A 9775-nucleotide genomic window follows, 5' to 3' on the forward strand; every position below is an offset into this window, starting at 1 on the left:
AAATAAATGCTTACTGCCCAAATAACTAGCTTTAAAACATGTTTCTTGGGTAGCCATAATTTTGGACAATACTCCATAAATGTATTATACTATATGAAACTACATAGTACCCAGTCAAAAGTCGTTTCCAGTTACTTAGCTACTAACAGTCTAACCTATTACTAACTACTACTAGCTACTAACATTCTAAGCTGCTTAGTCCTGAAAAGGATCATGGACAGTGCTGGAGCTTATCCCAGCAAGCAGAGGGTGCAATGCAGATATAGACCATGGGCAGGGCTCCAGTCCATTGCAGAGTGAATGTGAACACACAAACACACACACATCCCAACCACACACTAAGGCCAATTTAGTATTGCAAATCCACCTAAACTGCAAGTATTTGGATTGTGGGAGAAACCTGTGGGAAACCCACACAGATATGGGGAGAACATACAAACTCAAGGACGACCCGGGATGTGAACCCTGGTCTCCTTACTGTAACTAATTTTGAAAAAAAAAAAACAATCAGTTGTTCAGATAGCATTCACTACACTTTTTGTTGCAAGGAAATGTATTCTATTTTTCTTTCCCTAGTTTTTGTGAATGCCCTTCAGTTTCCCCTGCCTTGGTATTGAAAAACCATATTGGTGTTAAAATTATCACAAAAATGTGAAAACAAGTGCAAAGAAAATGTCCTGAAACAACTGCTAAAATTTTGTTTACTGTATTACAGAGAAGCTGCAATAAAGGATGAAAATTCTTACACCAAAAACCAAACATTGGAGCATACCCGAGAAGCATTAGACATTTGCAAGTCCTGAAGGGTGTGCCAGTCCACATCAGGCTATACTTGCCAAACAAACTTATATCACCATCTTTAACATGAAAAGGAATAGCATGCAAATATATATTAATTAAAACTGTACTTTCCTTCTCACAAAGTTTCAGTGTGCGAGTTGACATTACTTAAGCCACCAGCATAAAGAGTGGGGGAAAAAAATGCCACTGAATTTCCTCTTTCTTGCAAGTACAATAAATATGCTTTGTAATTTTATTTTTGTGCACATATTTACATATATAAACACTGACCAGCAAAAACTGTGTGATTCAATGTCCATATATACATGAGACTCACCATAATTCGAACATAATTATCAATATGTTTATTTATTTATTTATTGTTATGGTGTTTCCACTTCAAAGAATCATGTACATCATTAACAAATTTATTGTTCATGTCTTCTGTTTAAACATTAAGCTTTAACCTTAAAACTTAACTGAACAGCAGAGCTTAACTTATCTTTCAGTGATGGATAGAAAATTTGGCAGAAACAACTTTCAACACAGGGAGGTACTTTAACAGTACGCAGTGTTGCAGTGTGGGTTGGAGTTTTAGTGTAAACTTATCAAGAGTATGGAGAAGTCATTTCAATGTCCAACATCTACCTCCCATCCGGAAATATTTACTAGTAAAAATATAACCAAATCGGATTTTTAATTACTATATTAAACATTGTGGCTTTATATGTCACATACTGTGTTTAGGGATGAACTACTGCATAATCAAGCTTACAGTGCATCCAGAAAGTATTCACAGCGCATCACTTTTTCCACCTTTTGTTATGTTACAGCCTTATTCCAAAATGGATTAAATTCATTTTTTTTCCTCAGAATTCTACACACAACACCCCATAATGACAACATGAAAAAAGTTTACTTGAGGTTTTTGCAAATTTATTAAAAATAAAAAAAACTGAGAAATCACATGTACATAAGTATTCACAGCCTTTGCTCAATACTTTGTCGATGCACCTTTGGCAGCAATTGCAGCCTCAAGTCTTTTTGAATATGATGCCACAAGCTTGGCACAGCTATCCTTGGCCAGTTTCACCCATTCCTCTTTGCAGCACCTCTCAAGCTCCATCAGGTTGGATGGGAAGCGTCTGTGCACAGCCATTTAAGATCTCTCCAGAGATGTTCAATCGGATTCAAGTGTGGGCTCTGGCTGGGCCACTCAAGGACATTCACAGAGTTGTCCTGAAGCCACTCCTTTGATATCTTGGCTGTGTGCTTAGGGTCGTTGTCCTGCTGAAAGATGAACCGTCGCCCCAGTCTGGATGTCTCTGTACATTGCTGTAGTCATCTTTCCTTTATCCTGACTAGTCTCCCAGTTCCTGCCGCTGAAAAACATCCCCACAGCATGATGCTGCCACCACTATGCTTCACTGTAGGGATGGTGCCAGGTTTCCTCCAAACGTGACGCCTGGCATTCACACCAAAGAGTTCAATTTTTGTCTCATCAGACCAGAGAATTTTCTTTCTCATGGTCTGAGAGTCCTTCAGGTGCCTTTGGCAAACTCCAGGCAGGCTGCCATGTGCCTTTTACTAAGGAGTGGCTCCCGTCTGGCCACTCTACCATACAGGCCTGATTGGTGGATTGCTGCAGAGATGGTTGTCCTTCTGGAAGGTTCTCCTCTCTCCACAGAGAACCTCTGGAGCTCTGACAGAGTAACCATCGGGTTCTTGGTCACCTCCCTGACTAAGGCCCTTCTCCCCCGATCGCTCAGTTTAGATGGCCGGCCAGCTCTAGGAAGAGTCCTGGTGGTTTCAAACTTCTTCCACTTACAGATGATGGAGGCCACTGTGCTCATAGGGACCTTCAAAGCAGCAGAAATTATTCTGTAACCTTCCCCAGATATGTGCCTCGGGACAATCCTGTCTCGGAGGTCTACAGACAATTACTTTGACTTCATGCTTGGTTTTATAGACAGGTGTGTGCCTTTCCAAGTCATGTCCAGTCAACTGAATTTACCACAGGTGGACTCCAATGAAGCTGCAGAAACATCTCAAGGATGATCAGGGGAAACAGGATGCACCTGAGCTCAATTTTGAGCTTCACGGCAAAGGCTGTGAATACTTATGTACATGTGCTTTCTCAATTTTTTTATTTTTAATAAATTTGCAAAAATTTCAAGTAAACTTTTTTCAAGTTTTCATTATGGGGTGTTGTGTGTAGAATTCTGAGGAAAAAAATGAATTTAATCCATTTTGGAATAAGGCTGTAACATAACAAAATGTGGATGCACTGTATTTACAGCTCAGATTCGTGAGAAACGACTGAAAAAGATGCAACATTTTGTAAAAGCAAACAGCAAAATTAGGGCCTATCTGCCATACAAGTGCTTAATTTTCTAGTGAGTTCTATGTTTAGCTTCCTGATTTACCTTAGAAAAATATTCAGCAACAAAAAAAAACTTTAATGATTAATTAATTAATTAATTAAACTTTAACAATAATACATTATGAATTTAATTAATTAAATGTGACACAATCTGTAAATTTATTGGGGACATTTTTACAAATCATACACACATTAACATAAACTCAAGGAAACCATACAAGACCTAAACTTTACAAACTTTGTTAAGATGCTGCCCAAGCTGTTAATTGACAAGCTTGTCACAAGTAAAGGAAAAAGTACACTAGTGTTACTGACAACTCAAATACAAAAACACTAATAATTGTATCATAATTCCACCTGTACTTAGTTACTCCCTAATGTGAACTGAAAGACTGTATTGATTTTAAGCTGCATTTCCATGATCCCAATGCCAGAGAAAAAAACAAACTCTACTACTGAAATTCTGTTCACTGAAACTTAACTATGGGCTAACTGTCAAGTCTGAACTGAATCTATGTGATTTACTGGCTATGGGTGGGTGCCCTGCAATGGTCTGGTGTCCCATCTAGGATGGCCCCTAGCTTGCACCTGATGCTGAGAAAGTATAAACTAGACCAACTGACTCTTAAATGGATTAACCAGGAAAAATGTATACAGTAGAATCAGGCATATATACTGCATTAAGACTGTTTACAAATGCTTGTTTCTGGATTCAAATGGTACTTGCACATTCTATTCTGAATTTCTATTGCAAACAGAAATGCCTAAGACAAAACAATGCATTTGTTAGCAGATATCTTTAAGGCAAAAACATAAATGCACCTTGCATAAGGATTCAGACATCCAGTCTCTGGCTGCTTGACAAATCTACATCTGAAGTAAACTGCTTTACTGGCAATGTTCGCTATGCAACCCTGAAATCCTCATTCTGTTTAAGAGTAATTACTTATAAAAAATATTTCAAAGAAAATATATCAAAATTAACAGAACTTTATAAAGAAGTCAGAAAGGAATAGATGAAGAGTACAAAATTCAAATGATTACAACCCCATCTGCATCCTGCTTACTCAGTAATCAAAAAACTAAAACTGCATCACATCATGCAGATTAGTTAAAACTCAGCATCCAAACATAAAACAACTGCAAGAGAAACCAATAAGAGGCCAAGCATCAAATTCAAGTCCAGTGCATACAGAATTAAGTGACTGACAGTGTTCATCAATAAAGAGTAAGAAAATTCTGCATAATGATGACCTTTATGGAAGGAAAGAAAGAAAGAAAGAAAGAAAAAGAAAGAAAGAAAATGCTGGAAACTAATTATCTTAAAAGGCAAGAAAGTAATCTAGCTGGAGCTAGAAAAAAAGCTTGCAATTAAGGTCAAACAAAGATTGACCTTTTTTAGTGTTATATGAAGTGCGTAATGGTTGACTGACATTGCCTATGTCTCCAGAAACTCTAGTCATATAGTTAAGTGTGGTGCTGTTGGCCTAAAATCACACTTAATTGTAACTGAAAATAAACCAACAGTTTGCTGGTTTAGTTGAAGGTGTGAAATATCATAGTAGAATTATTCAGCTTTAGAGAAAATTTCTTCTCCTTTAACAGCTTTTTTTTTTTTTAGACAGCCATTAGTCTCACTGAGCCAGACATATAATATTTACGTCTGGAGACAATCGTGAGAGAATTTTGCTTGAAACTGGGTGGGGACATTTAGAAGGCTCATCGAGTGTCACATTTCTAAACCAATCCAACGTCTCATGAATGGCAGTGTTGAATATAGGGATGGTGATTTTGTGCTGCAAAAGAGTAATGGTAATTTTATTAATTTGGTCAGACAGAAAGCAAACGTTTTATTATGACAAACTATTAAATATATATCTTGTATGCAGAGAGCATATTGCATGTATTAAGGGAAAAAACATAACTTGTTGCAAGGGGAAAACCTAGTGAAAACAACTAGTGGTGAAATCAAATACATTGTTATAGGTGCTGTATCTGTTGTTCAGTTATGACAATAGTGTAGGAGTTGATGTAAGGTTGAAAGAACAGGCAGCTGTATTGTGAAAATATGAATTTCAAGATACGTGTCATATCCCGTCAAAGTATAAGAAAGGGACACACAAGATGCAGATTTCAAAACAGCAGGTTTCTATACACAAAACACCCGAATCATTAAATGTGCCCAACACCAACAGAAGACTGCACAGCATCCACCTTCTGACTGCTTGTCTAAATAAATAACTAAAAGAAGTCAACATTGCTTTCTAATGGGAAATGCAAGCAAACATGCCATTCTAGAGTAAAGTCATAGCAACTTTAGCACGAAGTATATTTATAGGCCACAATGCTTATCTAAACTCTATTTGCTGTTGTTATGCCATATGGCGATGCAATAGTCAAAATGACTGAATTATATTGTAACAAAAGAAGCACTTCTCAAACACATGGGGCCAAGTACCTGCAGTGGTCTACATGTATGTGTGTGTCTGTCTCTTCTGTTTCCACTCCCATTACAATGCACATATTAATCATTAAGCTTCATTAGCTTGTGATACTGATCAGTTTTAACTTTTTATTTTCCCTCGGCATCATGTCTTTTGTTCAGTTGCTTTTGTGCTCTCACTAAAGCCCTGGCAGTTTAAAGTGTACGGACTGGAGAAATTGGGGGCATGTGTTTTTGAAAGGGATTGTTCCTACCTCCCTCAAGATGCTTGCTTGGACATGCGCAACCCTTTGATGAAATAATTTATTGCAGTGGTACTGTCTCTGTCAAATATACCATCTCCCAATTCCTGTCCTTCTGTTTTCTTTCTCCACGTAACCAATCGCCACAATATAAGCTCTGCAATAAATGTCAAACCAGCTGTAAGCTTAGAACACCGTTTCTCCGAAACTTTTAAGGAGCACTGAAAAATCTTCATAATACGTGTTTAATTATTCCATCCATCTATCCATCCAAAGTCGCGCCAGTCGCAGCAAGCATCCAGCGCGAGTCAGGAACAATCCCAGGATGAGGTGCCAGCTCATTGCTACCACTGCACAACTGCGCCCCCACATTTAATTATTAACAATAAACATTATTTAAATGAAGTCAACAATTTATCTGTATAGTATAAAACACATACTTTAATGCATTTCATCTTAAAATTATATCAAGTATACATCCTAGTATTCTAACAGCACACAGCTCCAAGTGGATAGCTCTTGGAAATCTAAATCGACTTAGAAGTCAGTCATATCTATTATCTATAAATACGTGCTCTCTTCTATTGAATTAAATTGAATTCCTTTATTGTCATTGTATGGTACAATGAGATTCAATATGAAAATTCTCCATAAACTTGTTTTCCTATAAAATGATAAAATAACAATAATAACAATAATAAAAATAATAAGATAATAATAAGATAAAACAATGAAAAATATACAGTATGAAAGCATAAGTACAATACACATGTACATATTGTGCATATAGTGCAAATGGATCATAAGGTATCTCACGTTGTGCTATATTAATGCTATACTGCAAGTTTACAGTGAGGTAATTATAAGAACAGTACAAACAGTTCCACCAGGAGCACTTGATGGACTGATCGAGTGTGTTTATAGCTCTTGGGATGAAGCGGTTTCTGTGCCTTGAGGTCCATGAAAGAAAGGCTCTGAAGTGTTTGCCGGAAGGGCGAAGTTCAAATAGACTGTATGCATGGCTGAGTAGAATCCATGCAGATGCTGGTGGCTTTCCTGAGGCAGTGTGTGCTATAAATGTTCTCCAGAGCTGGAAGCTGTATCCTGATAATCCTCTATGTTTTCAACACAACCCGTCGCAGAGCCCTCCAATCACCTGCTGTACAGCCGTGATTCCACACTCAGATACAGTGGGTTAAAATACTCTGATTGGTGCACTGACAGTAACAATGCTAAAGCAGCTATGGTATTTGGAATAGCTTGGCCATTCTGTGCACCATTATATTGTTGTAGTCTGACTACAATCAGGTGCCTTAAATTTATAAACAACATACAGTTAATTTCAGTGTATTTGATAAAGCCTGTGTCATGGATGGGAATCTAAAAAGGAAGGGAAACCATACAAAACCAGTAGCACTGCTTTGATGTTGGGTGCCCTCAGTTTGCAAAATCAAGCAGAAACGTGCATATATGCAATGAAGGGGTGGGGTGCTGTCATGAGAATGTGTGTGGCTTTACACCAAGTTTAGTTTTTATACATCATGATGGGAGAAAGGAAATGGTCGTAGGCAATATGTTTGTGAGCATGTACCGTTTATACATGATATCCCTGGTGACTGGAAAGGTGACTGAAAGAGCACTGAACAAACTATCATAAACCAGTTTGGCAAAACTTTTGCTTTGTGACAAGACTAAGACATTACTTAAGCTAAAAGTAGCCATTAGAAGATGGGTAAATTGTGACTATGAAGAAATTAATATGGTCAGCAACAATACTCAAATAAGCTGTAGCATTCAAGTGTTGATTGACTTGTACTAATAGGTAAAACGTGTGCCAAGAAAACGTTTCCTACATGTTACATCACCAGTGTGGAATGTTGACACAAGGCAGGTTGCATGAATTCTTGCTATTGGTGACAAATTCTTCTCCTACTATCTGTGTGCCTCAGCAGAAATCAAGATTCATGTGGCTAGGCTAGTTTTCCATTCTGCAACTGAGCCTGTGCCCACTGCAACCTCAGCCTTCTGCTCTTAGCTGATAGGAATGGAACCTGACTTATCTTCTGCTTTTGTAGCCCATCCGCCTCAACATTTGATGTGCTGTTCATTCTGAGATTCTTTTCTGTTCACTACAGTTGTACAGAGTGGTTATCCAACTTACTGAAGCCTTTCTGTCAGATCAAACCAAATCTGGCGGTTCTAATCTGACCTGTCTCATTAAGAAAATGTTTCCATCTGCAGAACTGATGCTCACTGAATGCTTCTTGATTTTTTACACCATTCTGAGTACTGTAAACTCTATATAGACTGCTGTATGCAAAAATCTCACATGATCACCAATTTGGCATAAATAATCATAACACAGTAAAAATCACTGAGATCACATTGATTCCCTTTTCTGATGTGTGTATTAACTAAAGCTCATAACATGTATCTGCACACTGTGGTGTTACCACGTGACTGACACATTAGATAATTGTATGGATAAGCAAGTATTCCTAACAATATGCTCAGTGAGTTTATTTGACAAATCAAGTAATAAGTGTGAAACAAAGGAATAAAAATGTGACCACAGAATTACTGTCAAAGGACAGAAGAAAAGACAACAGATCTCTGATTTATGCTCAAAACACTGCGACATACGGTATATGGTATTAATATCCAGTGACGGCAAGTACTTGGGCTGTTCATTATTCAGCAAGTGGCGCTGGCATGTGAATTAGGAACTGGTGCAGAACTGGTGGAGATTATTACAGCGCGCTGCTTATTGGTCCCCAGATATGAACAACATATACCCACGGCATAACCCTCGCGTTTTAAGACGCTCCGATAATGTCAGAATAAAATATATGTGGTCAGAAGAACAGCAAACGCATTAGCAATTTAATTGAACATCAAGGAATGAATGACTCTACAGCCTACCACCTCAAAGGTCCACGCTATTTGGATCATCATGTGCCTAGTTGTCAGCAATGATACGTGATATATATTGACAGTTAATTCGTGAGCAGTTAGCAAAGGCAGTGTAGTCTTGTCAAGATTTTGTCTGCAAACCACCTTCCTGCATCTTCCTTCGCGTAAATTTACGTACCATATGTAAACAATTCGCCTTAAGAGAGGGCCGCTTTACGGCGGCTGACAGGAAACAAAATTAGTCATATTAGCACAGATCAAGGAAAAGATGCACACACAGCCTTATGGTTCAAGGAAAAACAGTTTTAAATCTCCATTGCTAAGCTTATCTTAGGCAAGATTCTTCCCCATTTAGAGCAAACCGTTAATCGAGAATTACATTTTGACAGCTACTGTCCACCCCACCCCAACCCTCTCCCTCCTGACACGGTCAAATCGAAAATAGACACAAAAAGGTGACCTTACCGTGAATCACTTCCAAGCTGCTATTTATGCGTAAAATAAAGCAGGGACAACAGTCGGCCAGGAACAATGCAAGCGTGCTGCAGACTCCCGCAGGTGTTAACCTTCGAGGTTTAATTCACAGACTGATAGAACAAACGTGCAGCACCATATAGAGGACGGTATCACGTAAATTAGAGTGACCCGAAATATCAAATCTGAAATGTTCTATATACATACATGCATACAGATATTCAAATATCCTCCCTTTCTTCTTCTAACCTGCCTTCTTGACACTCCGCAGTACCACTCCGCCCAGCCTCTCTCTAGTCACGAATGACGTAACCTTGACGTCATGTAAACACGCCCATTTCCTCTTCTGCTTCAAAGCGCACTTTCGCAGCTTAGCTTTGCTTTGCAAGTTGCCCACTATAGATGGGTCAACGTTTAATAACGGAGAACATGTGATTATTTAGTCAGTCTTTTAAGTATACATGTTAAATGCTGTGTATTGTGTTCTGATGTGGGAGAAATATTGGTATACCCAGCTAAACGCCCAAACCTATGAGGGGA

General features: G+C 38.3%; 1 protein-coding gene across 13 annotated transcripts in view; it reads right to left on the reverse strand.

The window, feature by feature from the left end:
* inpp4aa (inositol polyphosphate-4-phosphatase type I Aa) overlaps positions 1-9516 on the reverse strand; it is a 171685-nt gene extending 162169 nt beyond the window's left edge. For all 13 annotated transcript variants that reach the window (XM_051927145.1, XM_051927144.1, XM_051927138.1 and 10 more), the window contains exon 1: positions 9227-9516. The gene's annotated coding sequence lies outside the window, so the exon portion shown is untranslated. The remainder of the gene's footprint in view (positions 1-9226) is intronic.
* Positions 9517-9775: the final 259 nt, after the last annotated feature.

The sequence above is a fragment of the Erpetoichthys calabaricus genome, chromosome 4, assembly GCF_900747795.2.
Source record: "Erpetoichthys calabaricus chromosome 4, fErpCal1.3, whole genome shotgun sequence".
NCBI lineage: Eukaryota > Metazoa > Chordata > Cladistia > Polypteriformes > Polypteridae > Erpetoichthys > Erpetoichthys calabaricus.